General features: G+C 38.8%; 1 protein-coding gene across 1 annotated transcript in view; it reads left to right on the top strand.

Annotated features, from left to right (window-relative positions):
- Positions 1–16,292, top strand: part of DSCC1 (DNA replication and sister chromatid cohesion 1) — a 477,417-nt gene that overhangs the window by 266,470 nt on the left and 194,655 nt on the right. The gene's annotated exons all lie outside the window — the stretch shown is intronic.

Genomic DNA, 16,292 nt, shown 5'->3' with positions numbered 1-16,292 from the left:
GTGTGTGTGTGTGTGTGTGTGTGTGTATGTATATATATATATATATATATATATATATATATATATATATATATATATATATATATACACACACACACATACACAGCATATATAGAACTCCGTGATTGCCATACCTCAGAGAAAAGGGAATATGTTCAGAAATGGCATCTCGGACTTGGTATATACAAGTCTGAACTTTCGCTCATTTATTCTCCACGTTTTGTGACTCGCTGTAGCGGGCCCCAGCATTTCATGTGGTTACCAAACATTCTGCATACATAATGGCAGCCAAAGTGGATCATGTACAGCAGTAGTTTGTAGATGTGAAGCTGTAGAGTTGCTTGCTTTTTCTTCTGGAGAACATTTCTACTGAATTGCAGTCAGGCTGTCGGCTGCTTTCAGCTTTTTATCTGTTGCTCTTAATCCTGTCCAGACCTCAGACTTTTCTGTACGTCCCAATATTTGTCACTTCTGCCAGACATCTTAATTTATGTCCCTCACCAGTCACCTGTTTTCCACTGATGTGGCAGAATGAAAGGAGCCTTCTTTGGCAGTCAGGGTACTCAATAGTATTTACCTTTTTTATTCCTGTACAGCACAGACAGCCCCTCTGTGTAGTTACATGTAGTGCTTTAAATGTATATGTCATTCTGTTACAGTTTCATCCCTGTCTGTCCTCATCTATCCAAAATACTCCTTATAACCATCCAAGTAGCCCCGCCTATTTTCACTGTCCTAATTGCTTTACATTCCAATCTTATATGTATTAATCTTGTCATAGTTGCTCTGCTACTAACATATCACAGTGTATTTCATTATCAACCCCCTTCCCCCTGTCTAATATTTCCATAGTTAAGCTTCTTCTCTCATGTATGTACACTTACCAATATTTTGTATTCCTTCTGATATAATGTAACTGCATTTTATGTATATGTGTTTAATGTTGGAGCTTTTCTCCCTGGGCCTTATCTAAGAAGGGTTTTATCCCAGTCAGTCTAAATAAATACATATTTGCACAAACAAAAACTATGTCACTCTGCCAAGGGCAGTTTGCAAATGTTATGCCCTTGTAGTCTGTTGTTACCTGGAACTTCACCTGAAGTTAGTCCTTTCACCCTCCACGTAGAATAATAAATCAGACCATCGACTGCTTAACCCCCTCTTCTCTTGGTGAGCAGCCCTTTGATACCAGAATTTTCCTTTTATACATTGGTGGTACAAATTTGGGTGTCTTCTGCCTTCATCAGTCACAGTGACTTGACATGTCTGATTTAATTTTATGCAGATTATAACTCCTATTTGTCATTTGTCTTGCATTTCTCTGAAGCTGGCATGAATCATAAATTGGAATTTGGTATGCAGTAGATCTAATTTCAGAAGTCCTCAGTGGTTTGTAGGATTGGGATAAAGGTTCATAGGGTTATACTATTATAAACACTCCATTCCCCCATAGAGAGTGTGTGTGTGTGTGTGTGTGTGTGTGTGTGTGTGTGTGTGTGTGTGTGTGTGTGTGTTGTCATTTTCTGAAAATAAAAAAAGATATTCCAGGCCTGTGTAAGAAAAAGACTACGGAGAAAGACTCAGCTAAGATAAAGTCTTCTCTGTGTAATACCTTAAACCTCCTGTAGTGAAGCCCCATAGAATATATACAAATGACCACTTAAGGACATACCAGTGTTTCAGCTGCATAACGTCTGATTGCCCATGACTTTTCAATTACTTTTTTTTTTTTTAAGTCTTTACTTTGGAAACACAGCTTAAGAAGAAGCCTACGTTAAGATGCCTTTTTAATTTCTCCAAGTGTTTTAAGTTTCTATTACTATGATGGGAATGGTCCCCATTCCTAAGTCAAAGTATATTTAATTTCATGAAATTAGTATTGTTTCAGTCTTTGATATTAGCCAGAAGTGCTCTTCGCGGCACCTGCAATATGCCCAGAATTGACTCCTCCTGCAATTCATATGGATTATCATAGGTTCATCGGTAGGTACGAGGCTGTTTACCCAAGGGCATTTATAAGCCTAACCAGAGTGTGTCAGCTTTCGCCACCCCTTTGATTAATTAACTGAGCCACTGTCAAGAGGAGCCAATGAAGTGATCCAAGGGGTGTATTTTCTGTTACCCATCCATTCGTCAAGGTTTCTCTTGAAGAGTGTTAGTGAGGGGCTCTGCCTAATGTAGTTAGGAATTTTGTTCCAAATCATGGGGAGTCTCTGTGACAGGAATCTATCCCTCCAGCATGTTCTATTTATTGTTGTGGCGAGGTTTAGCTCACTAGAGTGAGTGGCTCGCAGTGACTTGGATTTCTTTAGGTGGAGCATGTCCATCAAATCTGAGTTGGACATGGCTTTGTAAGTCAGGCAGAGATCACCTCTGAGTAAGCGATATGCCACTGAGTACAGGTGGAGTTTTTCCAGGCAGGCTGCATAGGACATATGTTTGAGGCCAGTAATCCTCTTGATGAGGTACTTTTGGTGTTTTTCCTGCTGGGGAGTGTCTGTCTTGTGAGGTACTCCCTCAATGGGGCATTGTACTCTATGATGGGTCTGATGAGTGACCAGTAGAGGGACACTATAACCTCTTTATTTCTCCCTGCGAACCTTAGTAATTAGATAATTAGATGGGCTACATAGAAGGATTTCCATGAGGCGAGATATGTCCATTACCTATCTACCTGGGTCCTCTGGGTCCCAGATCTCTTTATTTTCTTTCTGTATTAAGGTGCTGCCATGTATGTGGGTATGTGGGTGTTTTGTTTTTCCCAAATGGGATGACTATGATTTTTTGGCATTGGTTTTGAGACCATGACTTTGACCATGACTTCGTGGCCAAAAGGCATTTTTTTGGAGAGTGGAGTGTTGTCAGTCCGAGTTCAGATTCAGCGTCCTGAACAGTTCCGTGTTTGGTGTCATCGGGTTAGCTGTAGTCCTCCTGTGTTTGCCTGTCTGAGCTGTATAGTAGTATATGCAGCCCAGGAGGACAGAGCCTTTGTGACTGTGGGACACCACTTGTGACTGGTTTAGAGTCTGACCTGGCTATTTACCTGAGTGCCCGTTTAGTCCTGTAGCCAGTTGGGTGTCCCATCTCGTTTTCGCAGGGGGTTTATTCTGGTTTTCAGGGTTTTGGTGTTTTCAATTAAGTGGGTGGCAGGTCTCCACTATCCTGGGCCGCCAATATTAACCTTTCATATTTTGGTTTAAATTCACATCTCCTTAACCATTCCTACTTTAGATCCCATCAACATGAGATTGTTCCAAGAGTTTTATGCACTTGCAACTATATTTATGCATTTTCCACATGTCTTCCTTCTCATCTGATCCTTGACCTTATATTTCTTCTTTTGTTTTCTGACACACTCGGTTACTGCCTGATTTTTATCTACTTCTGATTTGATCTCCATTCTTGCTTGACACCAGTAAACTTCTGATAAACTAAGCAGGGAAGTCATCTTGGATTTAATCTCCTCATGTTTTAGTTTGGGCCTTGTAAGGTCAACAAATATGTATGCAGTCCTATGACTGCAGATCTGTACATGTAATCAATTTCAAGGAGGCATATACCTCCTTCAGAATGGACAATATATAATCTTGGTGTACACTGATTTTTATAACTCATTTGATGAGCATGAATCATTTTTCCTTGTTTTCCTGTCCAACTGATCCAGTACCTTTTGGGGCTAGTAAGTCATGCCAAAACTGTAAGTTAGAACGGGAAGAGCAAATTAGTTTATAGCTTGTACTTTTTTCTTAGATGTCAGGGCTGTTTTCAGTGTTAATTTTAAGTCTTTTAAAATATTCACATTTGTTGATGTTTTATTGTTGATTCTTCATCAGTTTCCAAATATTTATACACCCCTACTTAAGTTCTTTTATCACATTCCTCTCCCAGACTGATATTTTCTTGGTGCTGCAACTTTCCTGCTTTAAAAGTTGATTTGCACATTATCAAGACCAAATGACATTCTTGTATAATCTAAAAAAAGTTCTGACCACTTGCAGTTGTGCTTTCAGTTCCTCATCTGATTAACTATACACTTTTAAATCATCCACAAAAAAAAGAAGATGAAGAGTCTTTACAGTTTGTTGTATTATGGGAGCCAAATTGTAGCCATGATCTAATCTAAGTAGGCAGCTTAATGGGTTAAGGACAAGACAAAAGTGCAGCAGTGACAGTCACCTTGGAATATTCCCCCTTTGAATTTTTATCTCTGGGAAAATAGTTTGCCCTTTATCATAGCGTAGCTGCAGAGTGGTTTGCTACTGTTTCATGATCACTGCAGGGTGCATCTTATATATTTGTAAGCACTCTTTTATCCATGAATGTTGCATGCTGTCAAATGCATTTTTGTAGTCTATCCATGCCATGCTTACCCCTTTTTACAATTCTCCATTATGACTTTATTTAACAGCAAATGATCCTTTGTTCCATATGACTTTCTTTTGTTACCCTTTTGTTTTATTGCTATGATTGAGTTTTCTTCTAAATGGCTCTAAACTCTGTTGGGATCATTTCCAGTGTATAGTTTTTACATTGTCTGAAGACAATTTATTGGTCTATAGTTTTGAGGATACCTTGCAGGTTCACTGTTAAGGAGGAATATAATTTTTCCTGTTAAACAGGTTGGCGTCTGTTCGGGGTGCTCATATAAATAATTCTTATTCATGGCTAAAGCTTCATGTAAAGATGTTAATACTTTCAGCCAGAAGTTAGGTACTGCATCTGGACCTGGGTTTTCCAGTTAGGAGCTTTTCTTAATTTTGTTTCAATTTCTCTGACCATTACTTCATCAAATTTTATATCCTGTACATTTGAACTTCTTATTCTTTCTTTTACTACTTCTATCCATTCAGCATCTTTATGTTCCACAGATCTTCATAGATATGTGTCTTTTGTTTAGTGGTGTTTATAGTCCTTTTGCCTTGTTTCCCAATTCCCTATAAAACTTTTGGGGCCATCAATAAATTGCTTATTTTGTACTTCTCCTTTATATTTATCTACATATCTGCTAAGTTTTTCTGTCTTTGCTGATATCTTTAGTTTATTATTTGCAGATCCTGATTTGTTTTAATACTATGCGTTGCTTTTATCATGTCCATCTTTCTGAGTATTTTTGTTGATCTGTTCCCTCTTCTATACTCTCTGAACTGTGACACTTAATTGCTTTATAGTTTTCTCTGTTCGATGCTTCCATGATGGCATTTGGTTTCTCCCCTTCCTTTATGTTACTGCCCTGTGTTTTTGTGGTAAGACTTTCTTGGTTAATTTAGCTGCACAGTAATATGTCCTATTTAATTCTGTTATATGGCATGAATTTCTATGAACAGTCTTGATTATTGTGTTCATTTGTCTTATCAAACGTCTAACATTTTAGGTCTTATTGACTTTCTGTACTCTATTTCTTTCACCAATCTTAATATTTCAATCCATCTCTATTAAGTCAAGCAACGTTTCCCTTAGATCATTTCAATCTAAACTAAGGGCACATTCTTTGTTCTCCATTTCCTGCGGACATTCTACTGAAAGTTCCAGAACATCTTTCTGTACCATATTCTCTTCAGCTTCATCCTGTGCCATCTATTGCTGTTTCATATGGGGACTCGCTGACCTATCACTTCAGAGCATTGACTGCATCAGAGTTGCCACAGTTTCCTGTTCCTTCCTTTGCTGTGCAAATCCAACTGAACTGTTGTACTGGTTTCCTACTGAAGGCTCCAAAGTATCTTCATATGACAACTGATCAGCTACTTCCCGCTTCACTGGTTTCTCCTCAGTTTGGGGACTCCGTATTCTATCATGCTGTGATATCAGATTTAGATTTTCTACACTAAGCCCTTCACTTCGCAGGTAATCCATAACTTCAGTTTCTGTTTCGTTAACTTCTCCATTACTAGTCCTCTTTTCTACTTCCCCCTTGGTTTTCTTATATATTTTTTTTGTATTGTAATATTTTCCATATCCAGGTGCCTTTTCCCATATTTCTTTTAGGATATCTCTAGTGCTGCTTTTTTATTAATTAGTTCTACTTTCTCCTTTAAATAAATATTGCAGCATATTAAGTCTCTTTGTTTTCTATGTCCATATTTCTCAAATGTCTCCTGCTCCTCCTGTTACTCCTCACTTGGAGGACTCTGTGTTCTATCATGCTGTGACATAACCTGTGTTAGACTTTCTACAGTAAATCCTTCAGTTTTCAGATATTCCATAACTTCAGCTTCTTTTGACTGCTGCTGTATTAATCTTCTGCTCTACATTCTCCCTTTGTGATCTTATTTTTTGTGTTGTGATATTTTCCATGTCTGGGTGCCTTTGCCTGTATTTCTCTTTTAATATTTGGGGCTATATTTTTTATATTAATTAATCTGGCTTTCTCCTTTGCATAAATATTGTACCATATCAGATGTCTCTTTCTTTCCCATGTCCCTATTTTTTTATACCTTTATATATTGTTTTTATATTTTTGTACTTTCTCGGTCTCTACTTTTTCCAAATGGTCCAGTAATGTTTTTATGAATCTGTAGTATTAATGAATACAAAATTGGATTTGAAGCTTTTGACCATTTTTGTTCTGCAAGTATTTTCTTTCCTCTAATTTCTCTCAATCTTTTTGTATATCGTTTGTGTGGAAATTTGAGGCTTCTTGCATAATAGTAACAATATATAATTTCTTTCTTATCCTCAGTGGTCCCACTCTATCATCTTTATGGTGCTTTTTTGGCCTGTCAGTTTTTTGTGATTTTTGTGGACCACTACTTCTACAACGAGAGGGCATCTGGGGCATCCTCCCCTTGAGCCTGGCCTAACCCTATTGTAGGAATGTTTCCATGTTTTGAGGATTCTACACTGTCATTTTTTTCCAGTCCTGGCACTAGTTTGCTTACCAGGAGTGGGCACTTTTTTATCCCATGACTTGTGCACCCAGCTCTCTTTTTTTTTTAACCTACTTCTGTCCATGATATATGCTATATAAAATACATTCTATATCAGTGTCATGTTGGTGAGATTTTGTAAAAACAAGGTCTACCTCATGAAGGTACAAAACTTGAGGATAAATTCGGCTCCAACAATACTGCTCTCTTTTTGCTTGCTGATTTTTATCATTGCTGTATTTGGACTCTTCACCTCTCCATTCGGACCCTTAAGATGCGTAAGGCAGACAGTGTGAGTGCAAGAATTGGCAAATTCAGATTTATTAAAAATATACTGCTGTAGTATTCTATGCTTAAGCCATAAAGTTTTACAAAAATGTATTTAATATGCAGAGACAATGGACGTATTAGCAGTAGTAAACAAAGTCTGTATACAATATGACCAGTTTGCCATGGTTTGAATCTGTGTTGTTTAAATGAGGACTGAGCTCGGAAAATAAAGTTCATATAGCCTTGTATTTATGGTTGTAAGTAGAATGAGCTAAAATAATTATGAAGCAATGTAAATGTTTCATGACTGTAAGTTTGGCTTAATATTTGATTTGCAGAAGTCATAGAAATTTACTGGCAACATGAAATTAATTTCTTGCTTCATGATAAATTGCACCTGCAAGACTAAATAGGAATATATTATCTAGAAAGCTCCCGATATGTATGAGAATTGTACTGATAAAGATGTTGGACTCACTAAAGGTAGAGCTTTAAGATTTAAACTGTTTAGACCCAACTAAAAAATATGCAGGAAGGGAAAAAAGTGGACTTGCATGAGAAAAGAGAGGGATTAATGAGACCCTGTGAATGAATTATCATTTATTATACCATGACCCCCCATTAATATTCCAAAATGTGCACGCTGATTGGTCACCGTGCACTTTGTAAATCCACTTATACTAATGGAAAAAGGTCCGGTCGCCCGGACTTTTTCCATTAATATAAGTCTTTTTTAAAACACTGTCTCGCTATGTTAAAGGAGTTTAACATAGTGAGACACGTTTAAAAAAAGCAACAGAGATCTCTGTTGCTTTTTTTAAAGCTGTCTCGCTATGTTAAACTCCTTTAACATAGCGAGTGTAAAAAGCAACGGAGATCTTGCTTTCTCCGTTGTTTTTCAAAATTTAATATGTTAAATGGGTTTAACATAGCAGACAGCTTTAAAATAAGTAACAGAGATTCTCCGTTGCTTTTTAAAATGTCTCGCCATGTTAAACCCATTTAACATAGCAAAACAGTAAAAAGCAACGGAGATCTTGCTTTCTCCGTTGCTTTTTCCACAGCTCTGATGTACTGCGTGAGGCATGCGCAGTACATCAGAACTGCCGCAGAATACCAGACAGCTGTGAAGGGCAGCAGGAGGCATTATACAATGCCATTATTTAAAAAAAGTTATTTTTTCTTAAATAATGTCATTATAATAGCAATAACCACTTCTGGTGGGCAATGCTGGATTTACCCACGGTTGGCTTTGTTTGGCCACTCGGGCTTCGCCCTCGTGACCAAACCACACCAACCGTGGGTAAATCCAGCATCACCCACACCCAGGCATGGGTTATTGCTATATTGTAACTACATCAGTGATTATTAAGCTAGAGTAGATTAATTTAGTAAACTGTAGTTTTACTGGACACTACTAATAGTATTATATGTGAGTAATTCATTTACTTACAAAAAAGTGAGTTCTTTTTTGCTGGAATTTACTTATAAAAAGGCTGCTGTGATTAATTTAGTATACAAGTTTCTGAATATTTACCTGAGAACAGTTTCATAAATTTGTACAATGCCATGTTTGTATGTTTCATGCAACTCCAAGAAATGAGTACATTTGCCTTGACTTGAATTCAGAGAGTTTGCGGGGGGGGGGGGGTTGTTCATTGATTTATAAAAGTAGCCGTCAATTTCTATCATGTACAATTTTTTTTAAACATTACACATCTGAGCAAATCTGCTACAGCTGCTTTTGGTTGGCTACACACACGTGTGTGTGTGTGTGTGTGTGTGTGTGTGTGTGTGTGTGTGTGTGTGTGTGTGTGTGTGTATGCAATTTTACTTATTTTAAAACTGAATTACATGACACTCGGGCAGTTTGATTGCACATTACATGTAAATATGGGGTATTTTTACAACTACAATCTATTCTCCTACAGGTAAGTATGGGGTATTTTTACAACTACAATCCACTCTACTGCAGGCCCCATAAAGGAGCTCAGTGTCTCTCCAGTAAGTGTTTTACAACTGTAAATGACTATTTATGTTGAATTGTGTTAGACATTTTACAACTGTATATGTTTATGTTGAATTGTGTTAGACATCTAATATGATTTATGCTTTATTATTGGAAGTTACTATGCCATGCTAGCATTTTGTCTGCACCAAGTTGTTTTTAGTATACTAGAATGGTTTGTTTGCATAGCTGCACCTTGTTCACTAATGTTATTCATGTAATTGTGTTGTGTGTAGACAGCTCATACTAGTGTCTAAATTATTTCTATATAATTGTGCTGTTACTGGTGGATAGAATCATATTAGACAACCTCGACAGAGTGCTGCTCGCTATATTTTTATGTATGACTGCATAACTGTCTTGAGGTTTTTCTAACAGATGTGTTTCCAATTGGCTCAGTATCTGCATATACTAGTTGTTGGTTCAAGACATTTTCCTGCATATACAGTAGCTATTTGCTCAGTTGTTTTTTTGTAATCTTTCTAATATATCTTTACCATCTCAAAGTGCTTACTCCTCTCTGTACTCTTTTTTTTTTTTTCTAGACCTAACACCACTCTTAAGTATTCAACTGCGGTACCACCTTTGTCATTTTTATAAGAAAAGTGCAGTCCGGGTCTGAACTGTCTGCAAACAGCTAAAGTTAACTTTGAGTATGTGTCTACCTGTTTGAGCCAATATTCATTTTCCCCTGGAGAGCACTCTGCTTTGGCTTGTAAGCAGCCCCCCCCACACACACACACACACACTCATCTTCTACTTTCTCTCTTATTCCCTTCTATTAGCAAATAGTATCCATAACTGATCAATACTGTGTGTTTGTTAATTTAAACTGAGACCACAGTAGCCTACTGATACAAGGTTATCCTGTTTTTCCACCTGGCAAATGGTTAAGAAATTACTTACAGTTTCAGAACAGTCCTTGGTCAATTGTGATTGTTTCTTAAACACAAACTTGTCTTTGCTTTGGCTCATTAGCAGCAGTATAAAGAACTGCCTGCTCACACCCTTGTTCTCCCCTCCCCCTTCCCTGTTTATTACCTTAAGACAATCCCAAAGTTAATAAATATTACCTGTGGCAGGCACCAGTTTTACAACTACAACCACCCGTGTCACTATCAAATGTTCATTTATCAGTTAACTCTGTTACCTGATTGTTTCCAGCCCCCTCAAAAGAGCAACTAACAGGGTCTCTACCCACTTCTCTCCCCACCCTGCCCCCTATTTCCTCCCACCCCAGTGGTCCCACCTTTATTACACTCACAAACCCCTCCCATCTTTCCAGTAGCCAACCACAGCACTAACCCACCACTACCTCCTCCATCTTCCCACTGCTATCACTCCTCCTCAGCTAACTTGTACAGGCATACCTTACCTATGCTCACTGCTTGCACTCTCCTTGCATATCTTACATCCTACCAAAGCTCCATCATTCCCCCACTCAATCACTACCACTGTACTACTACTCACACTACCACTCATGTCTCACCCTCACTCAGCTCCCCTCCCACCAACTCAAGAAACATCCCTATGCACCCCCCACATATTCTACCAACTATATTACTCAAGCATAAAGCATCCCTACAACTTTACACAGTAACCCTCCCACCATACCTATTACCCAAAGAGCACAATCATAAAGTTTTCCTTATAAACAAACACATTCAAAAACTGAGAAAACTAATAACCTCATGCATATCTAAACTAGCCCTAAGTGGAGATATTCACCCCAACCCTGGCCCTACCATCTCCAACCCCAATCCTCATAATCAGACTAGAAACCACAACTTCTCCCATATTACAGCCAATAGAAAGCCAAGTGACTTCCTTCTACTAAGCCTAAATATTTGAAGTATATCCAACAAAATCCATGAACTCCATGCCACTATAGATTTGAACTCCCCAGATATAGTCATCCTGACAGAAACCTGCCTAAAACCTCACATTACCAGTGAGCAAATACTCCCCACAGGTTATGGCATACTAAGAGTAGACCGGCTAAACAAGAAAGGAGGCGGTGTAGCTGTAATATTTAAACAACATCTAAACATCCAGATCTTAAAATCATCAGCTCCACAAATAGGCAATGAAGAAATAATATATACAGACCTCAAAATAAACCAAAACAAAACCATCAACATGATTGGATGCTACGTCCCACCTAGCCAAAACATCCCTCCACTAGAAAACCTCCTCAGCTGGTCTACCCACCATCTCCCCCAAGAAAATATCATTTTAGGTGATTTCACTATTGACTGGCAATCTTGTTCTGGCAACCATCCAACCCATCATGTAAACCTTCATGGCTTCACCCAACATGTCCAGTCGCCATCCAGGATAAATAAAAACTCCAGCAAGCACACTACCCTGGACTGGAAACTAGTCAGTAAGAGCCCCCAGTCATATATAACATGCTGCTTATCAGATAGCCTCAGTGATCACTCCCCAACATTCCTACTCAAAAAATACCTATACCAAACTAAACCTGTCATCTACCGTCAAATACATAAAAAACTAAACTTTAACCCACTCACATTCATCTCATCCCTCAAAGAATGTAACTGGCATCCTCTAAAGTACCTCAGCCTTGATGACGCAGTTGAATTTTTTAATACTACCTTCCTGAGCATTCTTAATTACCATGCCCCCATAAGACTTTCCAGAATCAAAGCACAACCCTCCCCATGGCTACAGAAAACCACTAAGTCAGAAATGAAAAACAGGGATAAAGCCTGGGAGCACTGGCGCAAAACCAAAACCCCCTTAACTAGACAGAAATTCCTAGAACTACGCAATAGAGTCAAAAAGCTAATAAAACAGGACAAATTCCAATACTACCAGTCTGCCCTTGACTTATCTCAACACAGCCCCAAACAATTCTAGTCCTCCATAAACTCCATCCTCCACCCAGGTAAAGTCAGTACCCCTCCTCCTAACATCCCTCACTCCTCAGAAAATATTGCTACCTCATTCAACACACACTTCACACAAACCATACTATCACTAGCTAAACAACACAACCCCCCTCCCCTCCAAAGCATACCTTCAGCTAGTAATCTCCCCACTGCCTTCTCTTTTTCTCCTGTGCCTACCTCCAACATAAAAAAACTCTTAACTAAACTTAAGCCCTCCAGATTAGCAGCAGACAACCTCCCAAGTGAATACCTACAAATCGCAGCTGATGCTCTGGCCTACCCAGTATCCATCTTGATTAACCGATCTCTTTCAGAAAGTTACATTCCCACACTGTTGAAAGTATCACATATAATTCCCCTCCACAAAGGCGGACCCTCCACAGAACTAACCAATTACCGCCCCATAGCTATTCTCTCTCCACTCTCCAAAATACTAGAGAGATGCATACACTCTCAGGTCTCAGACTAACAACCTCCTTTCCAATACTCAGCATGGTTTCCGACCAAACCATAGCACCACCACTGCCTTACTCTCCTTTACTAACACTATCCTTCAGCATAAAAACAATGGCTATCTCTCCTCTGTTACTTTCCTAGACGTATCTAAAGCATTTGACATGGTCCCACACAAACAACTTATCTCTGTCCTCAATAACCTATCCTTCTCACAATCGGTCACCAACTGGTTTCAGAGTTACCTGTCTGACCGCCAACAATCCATTGAATGGCAGAATTACATATCTCCCCAACTACCTGTCACCATAGGGGTTCCCCAAGGATCCATCCTTGGACCCCTACTCTTCTCTGTTTTCACCAATAATCTAGCCTCTGCCACCAAACATGGCACACTCATACAATACGCAGATGACTCAACCATCATCTGCTCAGCCCAGTCCCTACCCAAACTGCAAAAAGTCACACAGGAAGCCTTTTCCTCTGTTGAAACTTGGTTATCCGATGCCCAATTAATACTCAACCCAAACAAAACTAAACTACTCATCTTCCAACCCACCAAACATACTCAAAACAACTCTCACTTTAACATCACAGCAAAAGACAACACCACTATATACCCAACTGAAAACACCAAATTGCTAGGAGTGGAAATAGACAATAAACTAAAATTTGACATTCACATATCCTTGACCATAAAAAAAGTCCACAATAAACTAGGAGCTTATACAGAAATAAGCAACTTTTCACCAAAGCAGCAAAGATTTCAATAGCAAATTCCCACCTTATCTCCACCCTACTTTATGCCTGTCCAATATATACCAACCTAAGGCAATGCAATTTAAACAAGCTAGAGACCTGCTACAACAAAATCGCCAAATTGCCATAGGGCATCCTGCCGTAGTCACCACTGTCTCTCACTTGCTGAACTGGGCTGGCTTGAACTCCCTCACCTCCTTCAATGGTATCAACTCTCACTTGCCCACAAACTAGTAAATCATCCACTAAATGTCCCATCCCTCCAGAATCTACTCCAACCCTATCGCACCACCAGACCACTAAGATCCAGCAACAAAATCACTTGCAGATCACTAAAGCCAATAACTCTGCTGGTGAAGCACTATTCTCTTGCACCATAGCCAAATTATGGAACTCCCTCCCACCCACAATTACCTCCATACCATCATGCACCCACTTCAAAACTTTACTAAAAGTGCACCTAAAACATGCTGGCTATGCCCTTGCAACTCCCACTCTAATATCACCCTCGCCATCCAACCACTACCTTTCTTTCCACTCCACTAACTACCTTGATTATAGCAAGCTCAGATGCTCATAAGCCAGTACTTATTATACAGCAGGAACTTCTTCTTGTAACATTTGTTAATGTCTGTTATGTACTTCACAGATAAAGATTCTAGTTGTCTACTGATGTACTATGTTCTTCATCTGTAAATATGTTGTAAGTAATTGCTATGTAAATTGTTAATCGCTATGTAATCCAATGTAACTACTGTCTGTTTATTTTAACTGTGGAGCTTTTCTCCCCGGGCCTCCGCTGAAAATGGACCTACGTCCAGTCGGACACTCCCGGTCAACAAATATAAATAAATAAATAAAATAAGAGCACTTTAGAAGAAAGTAAGTATATTGGTAAATTGCGGAGTTTTGAGTTTTGTGTTAACTATTTGCAATTGATAAAATTCCTGTAGAGGTAAACTTAGGCACTTGGAAGGGATATTTTGACTGGTATTTAGTAATTTTGTTTCTAGAAAAGTCTCCATGCAATGGAAAACATCTCAAGTAAATAAGAATAAGCATTTCAACTAAATTCAGTTGCCTTAGCGTTTTCTGTTAAAGTACTCTAGCTATGGATTAGTTCTTTTTGTGTTTCAGTTGCCAGGTTGTACAACTCCTATTTGACACACTATATATTTAGGTAGTAGGAGTCAGGTCACTGAAATTATAAGGCTGTAGTCTTATTACTTACTGATATTTATTTTCATTTGTTGGCCTGGGATATCTGACTGGGTGTAGAATCCCTTTGTATCAGAGGCCAGAGGAGAAAAGGTACATATGTACTGTATAATGCACATGTAAGTTAAACATTAGTGTCATCTTTGACAATGCAGTATTAGAATGTTTTAAACAGTAGTACAGGTATGCGCTGCTTAATGTCTGGGATAGGTTCTATCCCGCAGAATGTTAAGCAGCATGGATGTTAAGTGAACACCCTATACTTTGTATTGGGCTTCACTTAATGTCCATCTGCACAATGGCCAATCGCATTTAGGTCTGCTTGTACAGTATGGATGTAAATGCAGTCAGACATTGTGCAAAAGGATGTTAAGAGGCTCACACCTGTATATTGAACTAGTTCACACCATAAAAATGTATTTAATAGAAAAATATATTCACAGTGGTACAATCACACTGATCCAATGTTGTCCTTTCTGTTTGATTCAGTAGTTGCTTTATAGGATCTGACTGGATCCCACATAGGCACTTTTTGAAGAGCGTGGACCCAGGGCTCTGACTCCTCTCCTACCGATAATTTCCCTCGTTTCCTCAGATTACATCAGATCTCGTTTACTGCTTAAGGAGTCAGATGTGATTTGAGTGCTCTGTTTCTGAGGTGGGATAAGTGATTTAAATGTATCCTTTCTAAGATTTTTCATTCAGTTTGTAGCCTATTTTCCTGGCTGTGTCATTTTTGTGACTTTATTTGGTAAGTTGTTACTTACTTTTTTAAGGGAGTTCTTTTTCCCATCTTCCCTACCCACAAAAAGAGTATTTTTTGCTTAGCTTAGTTTAAATCACGTTCTTTCCTGTAATAGGGCATAGTGCTTTGTCCATATTAGTGAATTTGTTGTTGGTCCCTTTCCCTTTTTAATGGAGTTAGTTGTTTCTTGATGACTTGTGTTGCTTGTGGTTACAAAATTCCACCCCAAAACTTTCATAACATTTTGTCTTTTGCTTAGGTGTAGCTTACCTTGAAGTTTAGTAAGAAGTCTGTGCCTCTTTAAGGACCAGGGCACTTGCTGAGCATCGCAATAAGTTGATTCTTAAGGATCTTGTCCCTGGCCAAGCAGGAGTATCAGTGCCTTCTACTTCAAAAGCCTCCTCTCCTTCCTTAAAGAAAACCTATGAGGTGCAAGGTAAAAGTCATTTTCATTGCACTCTTTTGGCCTCTGCATATTTGCTTCTCCTTTCTTTGGCCTTATTTGAAATACCCACTGTGGGTACTGGATCCACATCTGGACCTTCTGATTCATCTGTCTGGTCAACCTCCCTGAGACATAAAAATCCTGAAACTGACTGCATGGTTTCTCCAGTTATAATGGTGGCCAGAGTCGCCAGGCTGTCTACTTCAGTTGTTCGTATCATGTCATTTTTGTAAAAAGCAAACATTATCTTGACTAATGGAAAAGATTTGCCATGTGGCCTTCTTTCAAAGATTTGGACTCCCTTTTCAACTCTACTAATTCATTTTAGATTTCTTAGTGTATTTATTTCAGAACAGTGCCAGTTTCTCAACAAGTGCAGTTCACACCCATTTTGAATTTTCGTATGGGCTACAATCAAAGTTCATTGCTTCCTTAAAAATTTCCAAGGCTCTTTTTGATGGGAACTCAGATCAGGGATTCATTTCTCCCATGGGATATTACTTTCCTGCTAAAGGTGTCAACTGGGTCCCCTATTGAGCCTGCATCCTCAGCAGGTTTGAAATTCCTTACTTGGAAGACTGTCTTTCTAGTTGCAATTACTTTAGCCAGGAGG

Source organism: Protopterus annectens, chromosome 3.part1 (genome assembly GCF_019279795.1).
Source record: "Protopterus annectens isolate FY-2018-M chromosome 3.part1, PAN1.0, whole genome shotgun sequence".
Classification (NCBI taxonomy): domain Eukaryota; kingdom Metazoa; phylum Chordata; order Ceratodontiformes; family Protopteridae; genus Protopterus; species Protopterus annectens.
The sequence above is the reverse complement of the archived record's forward strand: the minus strand, read 5'-3'. Positions and strand labels throughout refer to the sequence as shown.